Source organism: Nothoprocta perdicaria, unplaced genomic scaffold (assembly GCF_003342845.1).
Source record: "Nothoprocta perdicaria isolate Ctin4 unplaced genomic scaffold, notPer1 scaffold_48, whole genome shotgun sequence".
Taxonomy (NCBI): domain Eukaryota; kingdom Metazoa; phylum Chordata; class Aves; order Tinamiformes; family Tinamidae; genus Nothoprocta; species Nothoprocta perdicaria.
This window is the reverse complement of record NW_020455732.1, coordinates 1,309,168-1,334,160: the sequence shown is the minus strand read 5'-3', so window position 1 is coordinate 1,334,160 and position 24,993 is coordinate 1,309,168. Positions and strand designations below refer to the sequence as shown.

General features: G+C 38.9%; 1 protein-coding gene across 1 annotated transcript in view; it reads left to right on the top strand.

Annotated features, from left to right (window-relative positions):
* TRAPPC9 (trafficking protein particle complex 9) overlaps window positions 1-24,993 on the top strand; it is a 374,540-nt gene that overhangs the window by 208,302 nt on the left and 141,245 nt on the right. The gene's annotated exons all lie outside the window — the stretch shown is intronic.

Here is a 24,993-nt window from a genome sequence, read left to right as displayed (position 1 = left end):
GGTGGAGTAGCTGACACTCTAGAGGGCTTCTCCTTCAGAGGGCTGTGCTGTCATTCAGAGGGACCTGGACAGGCAGGTGAGCTGGGAAGAGAGGAACCTCATGAGGTTCAACAAGGACGAGTGCAGGGTCCTGCATCTGGGCAGGAATAACCACAGGCACCGGTATAGTTTAGGGGTTGACCACCTGGAAAGCAGCTCCGCAGAGAGAGACCTGGGCACCAAGTTAACCATGAGTGAGCAGTGTGCCCTCGTGGCCAAGAAGGCCAATGGGATCCTGGCCTGCATCAGGAGGAGTGTTGCCAGCAGGTCAAGGGAGGTGATTCTGCCCCTCTCCTCAGCTCTGGTGAGGCCGCACCTGGAGTACTGTGTGCAGTTCTGGGCTCCCCAGTATGAGAAGGACGTGGAGCTTCTAGAGAGGGTCCAGCGGAGGGCAGCCAAGATGATTAAGGGACTGGAACATCTGTATGAGGAGAGACTGAGTTGGGCTTGTTTTCTCTGGAGAAGACTGAGAGGAGATCTGATCAATATGTAGAAGTGCCAGTGGGGAGAATGTAGGGAGGTAGGGGCCAAGCTCTTCTCATTGGTGGCCAGTGACAGGACAGGGGGTAACGCGTGTAAGTTGAAACACAAGAAGTTTCATCTGCATGTGAGGAAGAAGTTCTTCACTGTGAGGGTGACAGAGCCCTGGAAAAGGCTGCCCAGGGAGGTCATGGAGTCTCCTTCTCTGGAGATCTTCAAAATCCACCTGGATGCCACCCTGTGCCACATGCTCTAGATATCCGTGCTTGAGCAGAGGGGTTGGACTAGATGATCTGTAGAGGACCCTTCCAACCTCAACCGTTCTGTGATTTCACAGTTAAATCCTGGTGGAAAGATTTTGCCATGCTGGTGACTGATGTGGGGACAGTCTGAGATTCTAACAGCCATTTCTTGCTCCTGCCGTGGTATCTTCACAGGAACTTGATAACTTCTCATCTTCAAAACACTTTTTTGAAGTAGCCCAATACTACTGCTCTAATGCCCATAGCTTATGTGTGCATATTGGAACAGAACTGGTATGTAATTATTTCCAATTACTGATTTAGAGAGTTACTTCTCATATAGAGAGTGGATTTCCTTGGACAACAAATATTCTTGGCCAGAGAAATGAAAAATTTTCAAAATTTTTGCAAAATTTGTTACAAAGAAGACATTTAGCTTCATCACTTGGCAAGGAATAGCCTAAAATGCATTAAAACTCTAGATTGTCAGGGAAGATTATGGAGTAGGAGCTCAGGGCAGCCCACATATAGGATAGCTTGATGGTGGCTGTTGCTGATCCTGCCTTTCCCACCTTCTTCCCAAGCATCTGCGCTGCTCAAAGGCTGCCTGGTCCCTTAAGTCCGGGCAGTGCTGTACAAAGAGATTTATTATGGAAAGTGTATTATAAGTACGGGGCAGAGCGCAGAGCCTCTGGGTGGCACCATAGCATGAATAATGATAATTGTAATGAGTCGAGTCAGCCGTTAAATCACTTCACCTTCGAATCTTGGCTGCGTGTGGAAACCTTTTTTTTTTTTTTTTTATTTCTGCTTTCTTCAAAATCTAAAATTCATTACAATGTGCATTTTTCATCTCTACAAACAACTCTGGTGCATGGTGAAAACTAGGCAGCAAAAAAAAAAAAAAAAAGAGAGAGAGAAAGCGAAGGAGTTTTAATTAATAAGCAAAAAGCATTTTTCAGCAGGGAAAAGAGGTGGTAAGATGTCTCCCCCAAGGCTTCTTCTGCTATAAAAAGAGCCTTCTATTTTTGGCTCGCTTGCCTTTAAAGACAACCACCCGCCTTATTTATTCATCGCTGCTTGGAATTTACTGAGACAGTTGTAAGCGAGGTGCTCAAAATGGATTTGCTGCTCTCTGGACCTGTTGATTCTGTTTTTAATTGCCCTCATCTAAGGACAGCTTAGTTCTGGCAGTAAGTAGAAAAGGGTAAACATTTTTTTGTTTATTTTTATTTTTTCAGACCATGCTTGAGCAACTCTGGAGTCCGTTTCACACAGTTGCCCATTTACACAATTCAAGTCAGGACAGACAAGTCAGGGGTTGAACTGCTGAGGCTGATGGGAGAAGCAGCACGTTTAGTGTGCATACCCTCTTAATATATTTTTTTGCACCTTTGAATAAATAACCTCTTCCTTAACGTTTTCCAGCTTCACAGAATTGCCTAAGATGGGGCAGAGGTGTCCCACCGGAATCAAGGCGATGAAAAATCCATTACAGTTATTTGGTGACCACTTTGAAGGCAACTGAGGAATCAACTTATTTCGCACATCACATCTTGTTCCACTATATTTAGCTGTAATTGGCATCTTTTTTTGGCAGTCTGGAGAAAATAAAAGCAGTGAAGTGGGCCCTGGGAGCTGTTTAGACCTTCTTAATTAGTGAAGGCTTGTATGTAACTTCTCTGTGATGATCCTTTTGCTTTATCATCTTTGCACTTATCCAGCAACCAACACTGCTGAGCTTTCAGTCCATCATCTCCCATATAAATAAAGCACAAGACTTTATTTTTTTTCTCCGAATAAAAGAATTTTAATTTTTTTTTGGACTATTAGACACTTTGCCTCCAAGGGCTTCCTTTGCTCTTGAATGTTTCAAGGTCCTGAAACAGCTTTTGGCCCCTGGCATAGCTTCATCTCTGCTTCTGTTTTAGGTGGGTTTTGATTTAGGGTTAGGAAGAATTGCACCCTTGATGTCTCCAGTTAAGATGGCACGAAAAGCCATCCATGTAGTGAACAATGCTTCTTGAATTTAGGGAATAAGATGGCTTCAATATATTCTCTTAATTGACATTTAAATCACTGCTGCGTTGTACTGGTGCAAACTCCTGCACTGATTATACATGGAAAAAAGCCCTTGATTATTCTCATAATGCTGACGTTGCTTTAAACCATATTGACAGCATTACATTTTTTCCCTGAAATAGCACTTTGTGGAATTCAGAGGAGACGTATAAATACCAACCTCAAAATGACTGCAAGCCATAACTAGATTATTTGGAAAACCAGGCTGCTTTTCAAACAACATTGTGGATTTCAGCGTGTTTGTTTTGTTTTGTTTTGTTTTTCCCTATTTACATGCCCAATGTGGAAACCATCCTGCATGGATGTCCAAACGCCCTGTTCTCCTATGTCTGTGCTTCTCTACATCTTCCCAGCTCAGCCTCTGCGCTGGGCTGAGCTTGCAGCTCCAGGTGATTTGACAGCCTCTTTCCTTTTAAAACACTGCTAATTTATTACTTATGATAATGACATGTGAGAGTCCGTCTTCTGCTTTTGTTGGTAAGCAGATATTAGGCTGTAAATCAACAGCAGTCCCTCCACAGATGGCTGCGTTTGCATGCAACAGTGCAAACCCATGAAAGTTTGCAGGTGTTTTTAACCTTTTGCCATCAAACTCGCTCATAAAACTTTACGGCTAGTAGTTTTACAGCTTTTGGTGGTATAAAGTCTTTTGGAGTCATCAATTTTATTATAGAATTTGAGGTGCATTGGATCTCTTTGGAGAGACATTGCCTTCCTCCTGGTGGAACAGTTGAGTTGAGTTGAGTAGCTCTTCTTTGTAGCCCCGTGGTCTGGAGTTGCTAGTGGTTGCAATGCAGCTCAGTCGTGCACAACATGCTCTTATTAAAAACTGCTGATGATAAAATTAGCACTGTGTTAACCCGAGTGATGGTTCCAGTTGGAAGCTATACTCAAGAGATGCTTCAGGATCCTTCTAATGTATCCTTCAGAAAGGTCTTTTTTTCTCATCCACGGGCCAGTTAACATTGGGTTTTAAAACAGACCTAAAGCTCCTGGCTTTATTCTTATCTTACAACTGTATCTGTACAGGAGGTTTGGAATAGCTGTGTGAATTTTATGAATAAGGAATACATTTACTGTCTTCCTAGAAAGCTCTTGGGACTCTTAAATATTTCAAGTTTCCCTCTTTTAAAGCACCATTGCACTTCTCTTGTAATGAACCAAGACTTTCAAAGATATTTGAGTTACGTTTGACTTCAGATGAGGAACTTTAGGTTCTGGGATACTTCTCCTACATGCCATTCTACATTCTTATAATGTATATTATCTTGACTTTTAAAAGTCAAGCTTCGCAGCTTGAAACAGGTCAAAAAACTTTCAGACAATTGATAATGATTTTTTTTAAAAAGGCATTTAGTAAAATGGGGAGCATAACCGTACTACCTGATTTATGTATGCATGATGCCTACTTCTCTGTTGTCTGTCTCAAAATGCAGGCTATTTTTGATCTTTATTGCCTTGTTTGCCTCTTTTTTTTTTTTAATTTTAACAAAGAAGGAAAAATATGGAAATTTGTGTGGTCTCCAAGTAACTGTCCTTTAATTGCCGTCTTTCTGAAGTGATTATCTACAGATTGTTTCAGTGTTTACACTCAGCTGTCACGGTGATAACAAAACGAAAAATTTCTGTTTTCTTTTTTCCTTAAAGGATTGTTTGCAGATTAGGCATTAGCAGTGCTCCTCAGATTAGAAAAATGGTACTTTAAAATCAGTCTCTATAATTATTAAAGGCAGAATGAACTGTCAGCGGCAGTTAACGACATATACAGTACCCATATTGTTAAGTGCATTTCCGATCTTTTAATTTTTCCTGGCAACTGAGTTGTCACAAAGCTAGTGAAAAGTAACAGAATTTTGTATCTGTAAATAATAATATCAATGGCTTTAGTGATTGGTTACCATCAATATTGATATATATTGTAAAAGTGATTTTTGACTTGCCTTTGGACAGTGGTGCTCTCTATAAAGCAGACTTTGAGCTGTTAAGCCAGGAGAATGAGAGCAGCATTTCTTTCCGCTGATGAACAACCATTTAGAATTTCCTTTGTGTCAAAATTACTTCATTGTAAAGTATCATAGATATTCAATTGGGAGAAAAGACTTTATGCAGGCCTTGCAGTTTGTTCTCACTCTCCTTTAATATTGTGTGGAAAAATGGTCCCCTTTACACAGAAACTGATTGGAAGCATTAGATACTTTGATATCATAAGCTGTATTTCCATCCTAAATATGCCATTGGAAAAGAAGAAGTGAACATCTGAGATTCCCCAAGAGCAGGAAAATATATTTGTGACCCTGAAGCCTGGTAAATCAAATAGGGAATGGAAAGAATCCTGTTGCACTTAAGCTACTGTGTGGTAACTGCGATAAATTTAAAGTTAAATTCTCCTTTGCAAAAAAAAAAGTCCCAGTTGTCACGTTACATGAAACTGAAATAATCACTCTCCAGTCGTGTTCATCATGGAAATTCCTGATTTTATACTGTTTTCTTTATCTCATGTGTTAGACGTGCCATATTTCATCCTTATTTGTCATTCTGTGTTTTTTCTTCTGCCATCACATTGAGATCACAGCATCTGAAATATGGGCACACCATAGATTTAGCATTTTCTCTCCTTCTTTCAATACCTTTCCTTATTAATTTCTCACGTACCATCTTTCTTTGATGACCAATGAGCACTGATATTTCTTGCATTTTAGTAGAACTGTCTACTGTACCTCTAAGATCTTGTTCCTGATGGGTAATGACTAAGTAAGAGCCTGTCATTATAGTTAAGACCTATCTGCCTTCCTCTGAATTTCAGCTGCCAACTTGTCACCCCATTGCTCAGACAGATTTCACCACACTGCAATTTTTTCACAGGAAACATTTGATTTTGATCATTTGGAACAATTTCCAGTTGTCAGCAAAATCCATCCCTTTTCCACATCACTTGTCAAGCTTCTCAACTGCATGGGTCCCTCATACGCTTTTTCATCCTACTCTGAGCCAGCATCCTCATGATACAGCAAAGACAAGACAGAGACTTCTGTGAATTAAACAGGGATTTAAGGATAAATGGCCATCAGTCTGGAGCTCCTGCTCATAAACACAGATTGCTATTTTTAGGAAAGTTTATGAAGCTTTGCCATGATTCCTTTGCTGCAGCTGTCTTTCCGCAATGAGTTTTAGTGGCCATGATGTGAACCTTGATGCATCATCATATCTGGATTGCTGATTATTTTAAGAAAATGCCAGAATCTATGAATCTGAGACGGATTCCTGTGGCAGTGACAATAAGCAGGGTGTCCTCTCTTAAAACACCTCTGCGTCTTAAGAGTGGCTGCTGCATGAGTCTTAAACTACCCACTTGCATTTCTAAGTATAAAAACTCTGAATTTTTCTTCTTATTATTTCCTAAAAAAATAAACACAACTGTGAAAGAATGTTTGTGTAGTATCAGGCATAGCTTCAAATGGAACTGTGATAGGCCAAGGACAGTGTGCAATACAGACCCAGAAAGAGCTGTGTTTGGAGTATTGTAGATTTCCTTGCATTAATTTCCATGAATCTAGAATAGTGACAGGCAAAGAAAGTCCAGGTAGCCTAAATTTCAGCAGAGTCCATAAAATGAATCACCTGTCAGCTCTCTTGCTGGGGCCCTGCACAGCTTGAGTTGGACTCCTTGCTGGCCCTGCCTTTTCTGCTGGTGTTACCTGTCCTAGCTAACGTACAAAATCATTAAGTACGAGTCATTTTGGTAAATCCTGCAAGTAGGAAGAGTTGATTAAGGAGATACGAGAGCCAGCAGTTGCTCGACATGTTCTTTGTAAGCTAAGATATGGTTTTCTGTGGCAGATATTTAACTGTGTTCAGTTGAATTCAAGGAATCTTCCTGAAGATGTAAAGTTCAGTTGTCTGTGGCTTTTCTTTTATCATCTACTTGTGTACTACCAAGATTTAAGTGGGACCTCCAGAGGCTCTGCTTGTTGGTGTTGGGGATTGAATTTATGTCTTCTTGGAAGTAGTGAAAACTGAAAATAACAAAATCTGAATGCGTAAGATACAGTTTATGCAAAAAATTATTTTGTGGGAGTATTCGTTAGAGAAATGTCCACATCAATTTTGCAGATGACTACATTTCTTAGAATTCTGGCACAGCTGAGCTCCACTGTGGAAAAGCACATTATAAAGTTTATAAAGTTAATATATCAACCCTAAGGGTAGAGAGCTTTTCCTGCAATACCAAAAGGCAAAGACTATTCCATGGTAGTAGACTGAACTACTCCAGAGTTCAGAAAATTTGGTATGAGAGCTTCCAATATGCTGTTGTGACACTGTCTTGGAAGAGATCTTGCAAAGAAGAATCCTGAGTCAAGAATTTGTTTGCTTGACCGGTTGTTTCTTCCTCATTGTGGTACTAGTTCAGTGTTTTCTCTTTTGGAGGTTGTGGGCTCTGTGTTCACCAGAGCTTTTGAAAGAAGGACCCATACCAGAGTGGAGGGGGAGATGTACTCACAGTCCTGCCTCTTCCAAACTGAAGCATTGCTGAGAACAATTTAAATCGGTATTCAAGATTACAAGGACTCCTTTAAAGATTAAACAGGGAGAGAGCTCAAACACGGTATATTTTTTGAACATGCATTAAAACCAAGGCATAAAAAGGTGTGAAGAGGCAAATTAAAGATGACACCTTTCTGGCACCATGATGGATGTCATTTTGTAATGAAAGATTGAAAGATTTATGGCTTTTGGAGCTCCTCAGGACTCTATAGAATAAGACATGGGAACTTTTTGTTCTGCTGTAGGTCAGGGGGCCGCATTGCTGTGAACAGGACTGCTGGTAGCAATGTGCTTGGCACTTTCCTTCCCCTATCAGCAGTTATTTTCCAGCAGTTTTACTCTGGTCCCCACTAGCTGACATGGCAGCTCTCATTTCCCAGCACCAAGTATAAAATCCTATGGCTGCAAGATGTTTTTTCAGAATGATTTTCAGATGCCTTTGAGTCTTCTTTTTCTTTTTTTTTTCTTCTCATCAGTCTTATTGCACAGCCATGGTTTCCATCCTTCCTTGCAGACATGTAGTGGAATCAGCCTTGTATGGAGAAGAGCAGCAATGAGGAAAGGGGGCTATTAGGCCTATTAAATTATTTTCCTGAGCCATAAGATAGCTCCAAATATTTTTTCAGACTTCTGAAAGAATATGCCCATTTCTGGGTTCTGCAGCATCCTTCTTGCAGTGAACAGGATTGCAGGAAAGCACATATTTTGCTAGAAAGGAACTTCGTAAAAACTCTCTTACTTTCATTAAAATTGCAAATTCTGAATATTGATCTGTGCAGTAACATCCTGCAGGTATTTTTAATGCAAGAACATCGTTCTTGTTTGCAGGGTAGGTCCGTAGTACTTGAAGGTTGAGTGTGTGGGTGGAGATGTTGGCCAAACATGCATCATGACGTAGAGTCATTTCACTGCTGAAATGTTTGAAGAAGAGTTTACAAAAACTCATTTGAAACAAATGACGCCCATATTTTGAGATCTGTAGTTCAATTGCCTGGATAAACCACTCTCAGAGTTCCTAAACAGAGTCTTCAGTAATGCTGATTTCCAGGGGCTTCCATTGACTCAGGAGAGTATTTGGCTGAATGCTACTGCATCTACCAGAGCTCCATGTTGTTACAGATGACTTGGTCTCCTTCATCCACTTAAAAATCCAAATCTCAGGGAAGATTCGGCATTTAATAATGTGCTTTCCAGACTGGATAAAATTAGTTTCCTCTTGTAATCTTTTTTTTCTTTTAATAAATTCAGAAATTAGTAAGTATGACTTCTGCAGAGACCCTCAGGGGAAGGTATCCTGAGGAATGTAACTCGATAGGACAGGATGTGCGTATTTAATTTCTACTTTATAACGTATTCAGTGGTGGTTTTCCCAGAACTTTCTGGGCCTTCACTACCAGACTTAAGGTAAGAGAAGAAGACAGTTTGTTGAATTAGGAGAACTCCGTAAAGAGGAGAAGGAGGCATTTTTCATGAATTTTATCAGGATGAATATGCATTTACTACACACCGAGTCAGTGCTTTTAGCAACCTACTAAATTTGCCGAGAAGCATTACCAATTAATGGAGTTAATTAACAAGAAGCTATGTTAAAATTAGTTTGGGGGTTGGAAGAGGGGAGTCAGAGTGAATTGTAATTAGAGGAAGAAATCGCAGCTGCTATTTAGAGAACGGGTAGAGAAGTTAGCAGGTCTGGCTGCTGGAAGAAGCACTGCATTGCGGCTATGCTTCATTCATTCCTTCATCCCATCCTCGTTTTTCTATAAAAGAGCTATTTGGGTGTCATGTATCACAATTTCCAAGCAATATTGATTACCCTAATCAAATTTAACTTTTTCTGCAGGCTAGCATAATAATAATAAAAGAAGGAAAGTCGCTTTTTTTTCAGAACTTCTCGGGAAGGTATGGCTCTCGGCGCTTCTTGAGGATCTAATGTTCGAGAGATCATGCTGATTTTCTCCTGTTAAGGATTTGGATCCTGCTGAGCAGAATCTGCTCAAAGAAAAATGCCGACTTCCCGGCTTGTATTACCCTGCATGCTGCTATGAAGCAAAGAGGGAAAAACAAGGCATTTTTCTTGGCAAATTGAAACCAGTTTCAAACTCGAAATATATGAAAGTTGCCCATGAAGTACAGAATGTTGCACATATGTCATTTTATTTTCTCAGTGAAAAACAGCTTTGCATTTATTTAATAGGTTCCTGAATAGGAATGATGTTTGCCTGGGGAATTTTCAGGTCCTTTTCAAATATATTTCTTTAGCTTAAACATTAGATTGGGCATTCAGACTAGTCTGTGTGAAGCAGACTTGAATCTACTTAAGTTGTAGAGCAACTTAGGAAATCCCATGATGCTCAGATTTAAAGTCTGATAGACAAATGAGCATCTGGAACATTTCGTTATTTACAAGTTATTTTGGAAATCTTTTCTGAACACCAGAGATGCACCAATTAAGGCAGGTAATTGTGCCATTAAGATCAAGGACAGAGTATACACTGGCCTAGTCATGTTACCAACTTTTATGTCTATATATACTGAATATATTTCATATGTTGTGTATTTTAATAGGATATGCTGACAAAAACTTAATGTTGTAGTTTTGGTCACACATTTTGGTTTTATTTAAGTAGATGAACCTTGGCCATCATAGACATGGAATTTGCTTTTATGCCCCATTAATTTATGAATAACATCAATGAGGACCAGTAGTGTAGATCTGCAGGGACAGTAATTTTGAAGAGTTTTGACTGCTGTTTTTGTATCTTAAGTACATGTATGTGAACAGCTCTTGAGAACTGATCTTGACTTTTATTAAAAGCATACATAGCTACCAGACACCTTAAATCATTATCTGTTGCTCCAGTAGTGTTAAATAAAAGTCCAATGAAGAGATATTTTTTTTCTTTATAATATGTGATTTTCAGTTTAGCATAACTTTTCTGTGACTTTTTAATGCAGTTTATGCATCCTGAGGAGCTCTATATGTAGAAGCATTTCTATTTAAATACCTATTAGAAAAGCCATTTATAGCAATTCTGTTAGCTTCTGCTTGCCATTTTCCGTTAGGCATCATGATCTTTGGTTTTTGCTGACATAATTACCTTCACAGGGACCAGTTTTAATATCAAAAGGTAGAATTAAGAGTTCGCATTGTAAATGAGCAGCAGGAACAGATGTGCTGAGAAAACAGGTGGGCTTCATGCAAATATCCATAAAGGTGATCAGCAAAGTAATAAAAAGATTGGATTGTGTGGTCCTTCATACTAATAACAGAAGTTTAATTGGAGAGCTTTTTTGGAGCAGATGGAGAGTTAGATATTCAGTTCCTGTGTGTTGAAAACTGAAGTTTGGGTTTGTGAAAAAGAGATGCTGTTTTGATCAGTGAGCTTCTCAAATGTTTCACAGAACTGAGTCCTACTGAGTTTTGAATATCTCCCAAGGATGAAGACTGCACCACGTCTCAGGGCAACCTGTCCCGGTGTTCTGTTACCCTCTCAGTCAAGAAGTGTTTTCTTTTGTTCCATCACGTTGACTTCATTGTGCCACAGCACATGATGACGCCGATGCCTTGCCGTACTCTAGACCATATGGAACCCTGCCCTTTGATAGAGCACCTCTACCGTTTGGTAGAGCTGTTTGCCCTGCCCTTTCCCTTGCTCCTGGAGACAGCCTCTGATGAGATAGAAGGCTGGAAACATGTAAAACATATATCAGCAAGCTGATGTTTCCAGATGGTTCATTTCTAACCGTCAATCTGGGGTCTTGTGATAAGCTCGGAGAAGCCTTTGGGAAGAATATTACTGGGTTGCTAGTAATTCGTTGTTGCTAGTCTGTGTATCACTTTGAAATAGCATCCATTTAATATTTTTTCTTGCACTTAATTTTTTTTTTTTTTTGTCCTCTGTATTTGCAATGGATTTAAAACCTTGTAACCTTGGTTTCCTTACTTTTTCTGTAACCATTAAAAACTTGTAGCCAGAGTCCACTCTTGGGTTTTTTTTGCAGGCTGCTTGGGGAGGACAGGAGAGCTTTCTCAGCTAGAACCAAAGCTTCATGCATTTCACTTAGCTTCTGATTGATTTTGTTGCGGCTTTCTATTGGTACTGTATTAAAGTTGTGTTTTTATTGTTGTAAGCTCCTGCACTCTCCGGTGGTTGGCAATCTAGAAACGTGTTAAACAATATTGATTTCTTCTTTCTCCCACTTGGCAAACATTTTATTTTACTCTCTCTCTAATGCTATTTTAAGCATAATTTACTGATTTTATTCTCTTTCTTATTTATGACTTGGCATCTCTTAGAGCAAGAGGCCGTAGTAGTGCCTCAGCAGAAGCCCTAAGATAGAGACTGTCAACAGGAATATACTTCACTGCACCTTAGAGGACTCTGCAACTTTCTTGGCGTTTTGTCTAGAAACCTATGCCGAGGTTTGTCGTGGCAATGCTGAGCAATAGGCCATGCTGAGAAGAAGAAAATACCTTAAGAAAATACTTAGTGGTAAACTCTGATTTTAGAGATCTTCCTTGCAGCCATTAGGAGAAGAAAATGGCCTTTTCGGGTATGATCTACTCCTGTCCAGACTTTTTTTTGTAGGTAAGAGTTATAGTTTTTTTATATATTTTAAGTCAAAAGAGGTTAATATGGTGTCTTATTGTCACAATTTATTTTGCCAGGGCTTTGTGCAGTTTCTCACAGCTCTGATTTATTTCTGACATTGAAATAGATAATGTTGCTTTAATAAATAGTGTTTCTATCTAAAATTTGCACTACTGGTAATCATTTAATTGTGGAGGAAATCTTTGTGTAGCACTTCAGGATGGACTGGTATAACAGCTTCCCTAAAGCCGTGAATGTGTGCACGGAGCGAAGAGTCGAGCTGTTTTTCTGTAAAGAACTTTTATATTAAAATTCTAACTAAAAGTTTCCAGGAGAAATTCCCAAGTTCTGGAAAAAAACAATCCATTAGAAAAACTTGTCTCGATATAAAAAAAGAGGTAAAAAGAGAAGTCCGTTCACTGCAGTTCAGCAGACTAATGGATTTCTTTTTTTTTTTTTTTTTTTTTTTTTTTGCGTAGGAAACAGTAGTTTGGAGAGTGCTTTGAAACTCCTTCATGAGAGAATGAACAGTAGCGTTTTTCACTTGATTTTCCCTCTTCAAAAGCTGATGAAATCTAATCTTGTATCCAGTTCTCTATAATTGGGAAGTTGCAGTTAATTTAACACACATAATTCCAAGGGAATGATGCTACAATGCAATATCTTCCTTCTGAACAGAGAAGAAATACCTCTTATTTGCAAAGCCAGGAATTTAATGCTGGTGTGACTGAAATCTTAACAGTCGAATTAAAGAATTGGTCTCATTAATCTCATGTATCTCAGTATTACAAAAGAAGAGAGGCGGGGAGGGAAGAAGAGAGGGAAGGAAGGAAGGATATCCATAATAGTAGCATAGTTAAAATTGTTGTTCACATTTATATATGTATATGCACACACACACACACACACATACATATGTGTATATACATATATATATACTCTTTTTTCTGTGGTTATACTCATCTTTCTCCTGCCCTGTGGCATCCCAAGCTTGATGGTAGCTGTTGTCAGAAGAAGCAGGAAGTTGTAGTGAGTTATCAGCATCCCCAAATTCTTCCCTGTGAGAAATGTGAGGATGATGATGGAGTTTCTTCTTCCTCTCTTTCATCAGGATGAGTATGATGTTGCTACTTTCTTCTTCCTTATTTTAGGGTCGCTTGAGACTGTTTTTATGTTTTTGAATATGCTTTTTCACCTTGCTTTTTTTTTCACTGATCTACAAGTGACTGAATTCGCTGTATATAGTGGGTTTAACATATGCTAGCTAGGTATTTTAGATTTGTTCTTTCGATCCCTTTCAGAATATTTCAGAATATTTCAGAATATTTCAGAATATTTAAGGTTGGAAGGGACCTCTACAGATCATCTAGTCCAACCTTCCTGCTCAAGCAGGCACACCTACAGCATGTGGCACAGGGTGGCATCCAGGCGGGTTTTGAAGACCTCCAGAGTAGGAGACTCCACAGCCTCCCTGGGCAGCCTGTTCCACTGCTCTGTTACCCTAACAGTAAAGAAGTTCCTCCTCACCTGGAGACGGAACTTCCATTTTCACACTCTCAGATGTGCATTTCTTTAACTTACCATAGCCACATTGTTTATAGCCCTAGGGTCTACAGTGTCAGCCAGTGACTCTTTCCTCACTGAGCTGGCTCTGTATTTATCTGTGCTGCATCATTATTCTAGAGTCCTAAACCTTCAATTTTAGCCCAAGTAATTGCATATTACTAATATTCAAATGAAGATCACTAGCAATGCCAATCTAATATATTCTGGTCTTCAGTGCTACAGTGCATTGATTATCTTGTAGAGCTTGAAGAGATGGAAACTGGACTTCCCCATCCAGTCTACACTACTTTGCCTTTTCACATTCACATTATTTGGAAGCAGAGAAATATTCTGTATTTTTTTTGCAGGTACTAGTGTTGTTTGATGTATTGCAAATTCATCTCAGTCATTTGAGTATTAAAATAGATATTTATTGCCAAATATATCTTATGGGCAGCACCATCTTTTGCTGAGCCCAGATATTGTGTTGGGTTGATTTTGATGCCAAGGCACCACTGTGGCCAGTTCGTAGCGTCATCTCTGTACAACTCACATTCCAGTTGTGTTGATGCCATGATGTGCATCTCATTTCCTTTTTCTAATGTCAGCAGAGCCTTATTCTCAGCTCTATTACCTAGCTCATTTAAAATTGAATTCTTCTTTAAATCCTGAATCTTTGAATCTTCTTTAAAAAAAGAAGGCATGTTGGTAGATTAATGTTCATACAATACATTACTTATTTGTCTAACACTACAGTTGCAGGCATGGCAATTTTCAGACAAATATACGAAGTGAATCCTAATTCCTTTATAAACAAATTTAAATACAATGCTGGGCATAGCAGTATAGCAGTGAGTGGAGGAGGACGGCAAAGAAGATGGATAGAAGAGGCGGCAACAGTGAAAGATTGTGACAAAGCAGTATTTTTGCTGTCCATTTTACTTTCCTCTAACATTTTTTTTTTCACCAGATCTGATCCTTCTAACTGTTGATGACTCCCAGTGTCTGGACGAATCTTTATTTTAGAATCTGTTTGATAACCTAATTCTCCTCAGTCAATTGATTTCTGACCTGACTTTCATTCTTGACTCAAATGATTTACTTAATAGTTTAGCTAACTACAGTTGCCAGTAATTGATCTTATTAACATTTTTCCTTAGTGTATCTCAGCATTTTTGCCACCCATCTGCTTTGAAGCTGCCCATTTGTATGGATTCTTTGCATAAATATTTTGTGGCTCATTTGATTCTCTGCATAATTAATTAATTGCTTCTCATTTAGTTCTCCGCATACCTAATTTGCTGCCACATAATTAACAAACTCCTTAATTCCTTATTAATTATTTACCGTTCTTTAGAATATATGAATTAATTGACTGTTTAAATTTGCTGCTGTGCTGATTTGACATCTAGTTAATTGTTTTGATTAATCAATTAATTAGCTGCTTAATCTCTGCTTCAAAATGTAGCCTCATGACTGCCTTGCACATGTGCTGCTGCTCTTCATGGTTCTCTTCATTCCTGTGGTTCAACCTCACCATCATCTTGACCATGAGTGGTCAATGATCTCTTCAAGCAGGTAGAGCCTTTGAAGGCTTTCAGCTTCCCTTCATGGGGCCATCTTCATAACCCTGATGATGTTCCTCAACCCTCTGGTCTTTCCCCATGTTCATCTTCCCACTCTCCTGTTAGGCTTCCAGGATCGTAATTCAGTTACCTTAGTTTGCTTGAGCCTTGGTTGTTTTTCAGGAAAAAGAAAAAGCACTAAAATGCCTATTAATTAAAATTACAGCAGGAAAATGTGTTATGGGAACAAACCCAGAGAGTTATGCATTTCTGTGGCAGGCGAGTTGAGGATGTTTCATATGCAGTCGAGTACTGTATGGCTCTTCCAGATATTTGGGATAAACTGATTAAGCTGATGAAGTTCCTGAACTTCAGAGTAATCTTTTTTGAAACTTTTTTTTCCTTTCTTATTCCTCACCACAGAAGGTTCTGTGTAGAAAAGGAGCCTTTTTCTTCAGACTTTGCTTTATTCACGTTATAAGCCTGTACGTTGCTGCAGAGAATGTTGCTCTCTTTGGGGAGCCGGCCTTTGAAAGAGGTGTTACCTTAAAAATTACTGCTGTGTTATTTATCAAGACTAAGCCAACAGGAGACATGTCTGATATTAAGAAAGCTCCTTCCAAATGGATTTTTTTTTTAACGTTTCCCACTGGGTGTCTACTGTTAAAGTTGTGCTCCTCATGCAAGTAGAAGCGTGAGAAAATGAATGGCTTTATCAAGAATGCAGCATGAGACACGGGCTGTATTGGCTGTAAAGCAAGGTGCTAAGCTGAATATTAACCTTGACAGCCAGAGAATAACCCTGTCAGAGTCAGAACCAGCTGGACTGGCTAAGATCTTTGTTACTGTTGTAATGTATATTATGATGATGTAGCGCATGCAGTAGGTTATGTGTTAAAAGGACATCTTAACTTGATTCCTTGCATGCTGAACCACCTGAGACATAAGAGAGACCATAGAAACCTCATGCACATACCTCTAAGCACAATGGGGAAGAATTTTAAATAATTTGATTTTTGTTGTTTAGCATAGGAAAATTAATGAAAGGGGCTTTTTTTCCTCTTTTTTTGGGACTGATTCATAAATAATCTGAAAGAAATGGATTCCCTGACCGTGAATTGAATAATGGCACAAACTATACATAAAGTTTCTGTTGCCATTCCTCTGATGCTGCTTTAATTAGTTTGTGATGTAGTGAGAATGCTGCAATGTATGGATCATCTCTCAGCCTATATGTATCTTGTGTGGAACAATGAAGCTTTACTCTTTGGGCTTCAAGGCGCTGCTTGATACCAAAGCTATTAATAACTATGACTAGCACTCAGCCTAGAAGTATTCCATTTCGGTGAGACTATTCATATGATTAAAATGAAGCATTAAACTCAGATAACTCAGCGAACCAAAGCCCTGATAATGTTCTCACTGGGGTTTTGCCATTGCAAAAAAATTGTTTTAAGCAGATGTACCATCTCTGTGAGAAAAATGAGCGTTTTCAAAAATAAACAGGCAGTAGGAAGCTGATTGCAATGGGTTGTTGCAAGAGAAGTATGTAACTAGGTGAAGAAAGTGGGAGAGATTCAAATTTTATTCCTTCAAAATGGATATATTTTTATTGTCAATTTTTCTTAATAGTTAAAAAAACACCGTATGTCAGAAACCCCAAAACATATAGGGATTATCAGAGAAGGTGAAATAGCTAAATGCCCAGCAATAGCTGTCCCCATTCAGCTCTGTCTCGTGGAGTCTTTATGTCCTGCATGTTTCAAAATCCCTCACAATCACGACACATCTGTGCTGCATCAGCAAAGCTGGGAGTCCGTATTTCCAATAAATCGCTGCCTCTGTGTCTGCTCAAAAATGCTGAAACCAGAAGCATCTCTTTTGGAGGCATTTAGCCTTATATCCTTACTGAAAGCAACGGGAAAGGTTATGAAAATAGATGGAGTGTGAAGGATATGCAGCAGCTTTTTTTACTTGATTGTGTTTTTTTTTTTATAAGTTTGAGTAGTTGTGGTTGACAAAAAGGTTGGAGGCAAAATACCAAAAAACATTGCTTTGGCTTGGGGTTCTATTCTATCTCGGACCTCAGTAAATCTGTTTTTTTTCTTGGTTATGTCTATTCACTAACATTTGAAAGCTCTAAGAGAAGATACAGTGTTTAGTCTGGAAGAATATCAGCCTCAAAATTAGGTTGGCATTGTTTTAGGAAATCTGTGGAAAAAATAACTAAAATGGCTAAATAAGGAAAGCTGGTTGTTTTTGCAGCTTCCGCTTCAGTTTACAGAAACCATGTCCTTTATTTGACAACAAGGGATTTGGAAAAGTTTAATGTTCAACAACTTAATGCTCTAATTATCCTCTATGAATCGTTCTTAATTATAAAGCAACGTATAGAAAGTTTTTTGAAATCTAAAAATCCACAGGAAAAAGCAAGCTGGTCCTGACACATTTTACGATGCTCAACGATGCTCAACTGTTTTACAACCCCCCTCTGAAAGACAATAGACTATTGTATTGATAAGAAATCATATGAACATACATTAGCTATTATTATTTAAATTTCTTAAGAAGCTGAATAGGCAAGTATTCTTTCATGTATGTATACCTGCCTGAGCCCTTTCAAAAGAAATAACAAATAACATTGCAGCATGCAATGGTCAAGTTCTGCTCCTTGCACTCTTTGGCAGCTGTTGTCCCAGCATGTGCTAGCGCTGCAGTGGAGTCTCCCTATCCCTGTGTTACATCTCATCCTTGCATCCTTGTTTCCATCCTCACAGCTTTTTCCCATAAATAGCAGATTTCTCCAAGAAACAGTATCAAGGAACTAGGGAAAAGATGCTGGGAGGAGCATAGGACAGAAGGGCTGAGAGGGGAGCTAGATTGTTTGGAACAGATGAAGACCTTGAGGATTTAGGAGTTGTTTTCATATTTCTTCCTTGAACATGTGTAATATATTACCTTTCAGGAATAATTAGATTTTCTTCTTAAATAGTTCTGCTATTCAAAGCATGCTGCAAAAGTTTAAATTCCCTTTGATAGCAACATCTGGCCCGCTGGTTGTTCTCCTATCTCTAACAAATGGGAATTTGAGCCTTTAGTGCCTGGATGCACCTAAGGCTCAGAAACAACAGCTTGTTCCCTTGTACGACCCATCCTTCTCTCTTCAGCAAAGTCCTGGGCGGCCAAATGTTAGCTCTTCTCTGAATCATTGACTTAGCCATTAACAAATCCTTGAGTTGTAGCACCCTGTCCCCAAGAGAGGGTGACAGCCACCCTTCAACCACCAGATTGAGTGACTGAAATGAATTTGGGGGTGCCATAGTCTTGCCCTTCAATTTTTTAAAAAATATATTGGGACAAATTCAGCTTAGTCCTTTAGGTAAAAACAGTATCTTGGGAGCACCTTGCTCAAGTTCATGCAGATGTGGACCTCTAATCTGGTCTCAATTAAATGTGATAAGCAAATTTCAAGGTGATCTGGGCAAGCATATGAATAAGAGAGCTTTTAGACTAGTGAATCTACAGTGAAATATATGGTTCTAGATTCTGTTTCTCATTCTCCAACTGAATAACTCTGCTGCTCTTTTACCTTGGGCAGTCTCTTAGATTATAGTTTCACTCTACAGAGTGGAAGATTCCTGAAAAGTACATTTGAAATTAAGAGGATCTGTGCAAGCAGAGGACCAGGGGAGGATAAAGGCAGTTATACCTGCTTTGGTCTTGCTAACTGTCTTGTTCTGTGATGCAATTTGAGTAGGCAAGTGGCAAATGGGATGATCATTAGGATGTTCAGTAGCAAGCTGACTAGGAAAGTGCATCCCTGGCCATAAAAGATTTGAGGCACTCCATGGAAAGTGGGAGGAAAATAAGAAAACCTGTATGTCAGAGATGGGTTTCCTCCAAAGCACAACTGGACAAGGCTGAGTGCTTTCCATCCTAGAGCCTGGCAGTGCTGGCTAGAGAAGGCCATGGTAGAAACTATCTCTTTGAGGTAGAGACTTGTCTACATTTCTACTCTTAGCATCTACTAACTATAGGATAAGATAGAAATGCCTGGAAATTGCAAGAGAGAAATTGCAAGACCTCAGTTATTTTTGGTTTTTTTTTTTTACATTTTTTAGATAGTGTTTTCTAGACAAAACAGCCCTGGAAAGTACATAGCTCTGTTTAATATTTATGATTATTGTAAAAGGCTTTATGAAAGGCCTGGTCACAATAAATCATTGAAAGTTTAAGACAACTTAATACAACTGCCAATTTTTCTCTTGCTTTTCATTCCTCTTCCATGTGTCTACAGCTCCCAGATTCGGATAATGTTGCAGCATTTGTAAATTGAAGTGTAGGGAGTGATGGTAAGTGCATGGGCAAGAGTCTGAATTGCAGTTTATAAAATATATTACTTTATAAAGAAGTCTGCTTATAATGAAATAAGACCACTGTACATCTGTTTCCAATAGCATTAAGTTTAGTTAAATGTACAATTAAGAATCTCTAGAGAAAGGGTTTATTGTTTTTGTTTTTTCCCAAATAGTTTGGATATAGAGAAATGGTTCATGCCACAGATTTCTTCCAATAGATTAGTACATTTCGGGTGGGGGAAGAAAATAGCTATTTGGAATCACTGATGATGATACACTCAATGTCTCTACTTTTTTATAGAGGATAGTGAGTATGTAGACAAAAAAGCCCGACAGAAGGAAGGTGAGAAGGGTCATGAAAGCAACAAATGAGACAATCCTTGATTTCTTTCCTTGCCCATAAATCATTATGAATAAATAGTTTCCACTACTTTTGACCAAAATGTGCCTTTTGAAAGATACTTTAAGAGGATGTTCCTTCCGCGTGTGTGTTGCACATTGTGGAGCCACCAAATCATGCAGTGCTACAATATCAGAAATGCTGTGCTGAACTTTCATTCATGTTTGCATGTTGGTGATTTCCAGCTCAAATAGCTCGGCTATTACTTAGCTTGCAATTCCCCAGTGATGTGAACGTCAATTCTTGCTCTTTGAGGATTATAAATAATCACTGCTAAATAGACTTTGCAATGATGAATTTATGTAAAACCATTCTGGAAGGTGATGGAATCAGAATGGGATTCGTCCAACTTCCCATAGCTTTGTTTATTCTTTAGAGCTTACAGGAATCAAGAAAAATCACAAGATGTATTTTCTTGGAGTAGAGAAATATGAAGCTTTTAATATCCTTTTATATAGTGTTATTTTTGAATTTTGTCACATGATTATGGAAGTTTTCACTCCAGTAATCCTCAAATAACACCAGTTTATTAGCTGGATTTTCCAGCTTCTTCAGAATATGTGAAGGACAGGCCTGTGAGTTGTACTTTTTTTTTTTCAGACAAATATTCAGCAGAAATATCAGTCAGAAATATCTTTCTGACTGATATTTCTGACTGATATGTGTTGGTTTTGACGTTGCCTGCTCAGATGATCAGCCTGTTTTTTTTATTATTTTTTCAAGATTTTAGGTTTTCTGAATATACTACTTTAGCCTTTGAGCCCCTCTGTGATAGTTTTCAATTGGCAAGGCAGAGCCAAGCTGCTCTCGGTTTCATTTGGCTGATAAGTTTTCACCATCTGCGTAGTGTAGTTGCTGTCTATACAATTAAAGCAACAGTGGTTAATGCTGCTAAGAAGGTTTGCTCCTCTGCTCCCATGTGTTTTACTAGCCATTTCTGATTCTTCTTGCTATTCTTCCAGCAGAAGTCCTCACACTGATCCTTTTCCAAAGTATTTCCTATTAAACTCTGTTTTGCAGTGGATATTTGCTTTATAGATAAGTTGACTCAGCAAGGAAACATCTGGTTGCTTTTTTTTATGCCTAATTTGGTATTGTATTTCAGTCGTGCCCACTTTGGCCATGTGTTGTGGCTGCCACAACAGGAGTTTTGGGTTTTCTACCATGTAGCATTTTATGATTGCCAGCCTGCAGAGTTGCAGTATATGAATGTCTTCGTTTTAAATTGTTAGTTAACAGTAGAAGCAGGATGCATAGGAAAACTATACAGATGTAACGTAAATTTCTAAACTGATGAATTTACTTTTTGCCAGGGGCTGGAGAAGGAGCAATAGATAGATTTTCATCACTTCTTCAGAAAGCGTGTGCTGAAGTTACAAGAAAGAATAAATAAGAGAGAACAGGAGAGAGCAAAGAGCTTCTCAGCTTGATGGTTTGGGAATTTTGTAAGCTAAGTTCTTGTCAGAAGGCTCTAGGCTTTATATTCTCTTTCAAATAATAGCTCAAGATTTGTTGAAAACAAAACCTTGCCTCTCCACAACTTGTACTTGAGTATCAGAGGGGTGTTCAGAAGGTCACTAAGCAGTTAATGATTCATTCTCTAGCCCCTATAAGTAATTCTTTAAAAACTTACAGTCTTGCTTGGAGTTTCTAATTGATATTATTTTATTGAGATGTTAACAAGATGTTATTTATATCTTGTAAAAGTAGCATCAATTTAATTCTTCATGTACATGTATCATCATGCTGACTTTTGGAAATCACTGAATGGAGCTTACTGATTCCTGTTACTGATTACTGTTACAGGCAAGTGCTTCATTCACTGTGATTTCTAGATTTCTTTTTTTTTCTTTTTTTCTTGTTAAATTGCTTGTAAAGTTAATGCTTAGGTTGTTCTGAGAGTTAATTCAACTCTACTGTATTAAAGAAGGGCTGGTTAATTTAAACTGAAACCAGCTTGTTGTTGCACTGTGTGTGTTGTGTGTGTGTGTGTGTGTGTGTGTGTGTGTGTGTGCTATGTTTGTGCAGTAGATAAAACATAACTTAATTCTGCATTACTTTACCTTTCTCTTTATGCAGATTGGAAGCTTTGCTTATTAGTAGTGCTTTATACAGATGTTCTGCGGTTAGGTATGAAACCACAGGTTTGGGCTTAGAGTGCTCAAGCCATTGAGTCATGGTAAAACAACCTGAAGAGAACAGACAGAAGTGACAAAGCACTGGAACAGGCTGCCCAGAGAGGTTGTGGAGTCTCCTTCTTTGGAGATCTTTAAAACCCGCTTGGATGCAGCCCTGTGCCACGTGCTCTAGGTGACCCTGCATGAGCAGGGGGGTTGGACTCGATGACCTCTGAGGTCCCTTCCAACCTTCGGCATTCTATGATTCTATGACTTAAGAGCCGTTTGTACCAGTAAGTGACACCATATTACTTTATCCTTTCCTGTTTGCTTTGCTGAACAGGTCTGAGAGATTTTTCTCATAGCATCTGTCCAAAAAGCCTCTTCCTTAACCCTAGATTTTTAAGTCTTTCATCCTTTGCAAATTTTGCTAGCAAAATGTTTTTTTTTGAAAAATTGAAACCATTTTTGCTAACGCGTCTTTGCCCAGCCTTTTGGTGTCCAGTATCTGTTGGGTGAGAAGCAAAAAAGCACTTTCTTTCCAATGAGATCTTCTGTTATTGAACAAGATGCATTCTTCAGTGCCATGACTTTGGTGATGAGAAGAACAGTATCTTTAGTGTATATATATGTCACTTTGAACATGACAGAGTTGACCTCAAGTATACAATTACTCAGTATCAGCCCTGTTAAACCTGTAGTTTCACGAGAGCTTGTTCTGCTGGGTCTCAAAGTGGGTGTTTTTTGGTGGGAATCAAATGTGCTGCCACTGCAAGAATTATTCTTGCTCCTACAACTCCTATGTAGTGTAGACTGAGGAGTTCTGCTGGGTCTCAAAGTGGGTGTTTTTTGGTGGGAATCAAATGTGCTGCCACTGCAAGAATTATTCTTGCTCCTACAACTCCTATGTAGTGTAGACTGAGGAGACAGCTTAATGAGCAGTACACGTGTCTTGTGTCCCACTGAACAAAAATGAAATCTGAAGATTTAAATTCACACATTTCTGAAATGTGCTGCTTGAAGAGCATTTCTGTCTTCCCGATAATCCTCATACTTCATGTAGTGAATGCTCATGACAACTGGGATGCAGCTGTTTGCTGGAATACTGCTGGGTGAACCAAAAAGCTCCAAACTGAAAATATATGTGGCATTGGCACCAACTTTAGCACTTGAGTCCCTTTATTTCTTTACTCTCCATAAAGAAGAGAAGAAAACATTTACTTTCCTATAATAGGCTGGATATTTTTGGTGTCTATGAAATGTGGTTCTTTCCAGAGCTGTGTGATTGCTCAAACAGTAAGAAAAGATAGAAGTTTTGTTGAACTCTCAGCTGGTGCTTGTACAGTGCTCCAGGAAAGTAAATCACCTTGAAATCACCATGTTAGGCAAACACGGTCAGCACACCCTTGTCATGGACCACAGTCAGAGGAACAGGGAGCAGCGTAGTAGCTCTGCTTAGCTCAGAGCAGAGGCTGGACCTTCTGATGCTTCAAGGACTTCATGTGAAGCTGTTACGCTGTTTCACTGTTTTTGTACAAGGTAGTTAAGGATGCTCTGTGCTTCATGAAGTCACTTCATATTCCTTCAGTATCTGACCTCTGAGCTAGTAAGGCATTGTAACGAAAATGCTACAAAACTCAAGGTATTGTCCAAAAAATGTAGAGTTGATAACACGAGGAAAGGTGAAGGAAAAAGCTGGATTAATCATGTGGCATGCTCATGTTTGCTTGATCCTGATGCCAGCTACCAAGTGGAATTTCGGAGACTTCATACAACATTTAAGAGGCCTGTTTCTTCCACTCCTGAAATACATGAACATCTGGGGCTGCCAGTGGGAGTAGTCATAGTGTGGTTTTAGTGGTGAGGATTCTCCTCCAGACTGAGGAACTACATCAGGAATCCCCCCCAATCCTCCCTCTGAGTTTACAGAGCCTTAAGAGGCCAAATGTGAATGTGCTGAGGAGACCAGCAAGTCGTCTCCTCTTCTTCTGCTTGGACAATGGTGAGCTCTTAACATTAGAGTCTTACCCAATCAGGAACACAATTGTTGGAAGATTGCACCTACTTCATAAAGATTTTGCATACTCTGTGTGACTGACTGGTGCTGGGAGCTTGATCTCTCTGCTGTGCCGTAAATTTTAAAAGTTTAAGTTAGATCTGAGAGTCCTAAATTTCTGTATAAGCTCTATTCTTTATCTGCTGCATCCTTTTATACAAAACCATTCCACGGGCCTTCCAGTTCACCCTTGATCTATTAAGTTTAGGGTAATACTCTTGGTAGTGCTGGAGCCATCCTAGATAAGATTAATAAACTTTAACAGTGAAACTCTTTTTCTCCATAAAACATGCATTTTATCAGAAGGCATTGCAGTAAACATTTTTGAGGGATAGATGCACCTTTTCTCAAAGTGGAATTGCAATTATTTTGATTATGGGTAGGAAGCAAAGTGACTCACTGGATGCAAGTCCCATGACAGAATGTGATAATAATTTATTAGGGATTAAAAGTTGCAAAGTTTTTTTTTTTCCCTCCAACTAGTATTGCTAAGTTCAGCAGCACTGTTTTTCTCAACTTCTGAAGAGCTGAGTGTCCAAGAAAATGTGTATTTCTTATTAAATTACTAAGATTTCATAAAATGGAGTGAATATTTTGTGAATCATAATGGAACAAACTATAAAAGAAGGTGGCTGTCATTGTCATTTGGATTTGGGCAGTAAGAACACCTTTTTTGCATGATCTCAGAGATGTCAGAGATCACTGCTTTTTATCTAAAATTTCCATGCTGATTTTGGCCTTTTTGATAGTGGGAGAGTAGTTCAGCATGTTACCTAAAACAAATAAATCACAATCAGTTACGTCTGATGATTTGAACATCGTGAACAACATGAACATCATTGATGATGGTGCTCAACATTGAGATAAGTTGCTTGTTTTCAGGTTCTTTCTCACTCTGTCTCCTTGCTCTTCCAAGCTGGGTGCATCAAAGTTAGCTGCCCGCTGTGTTACCCATTCTTGGGAGAATACCTGAGT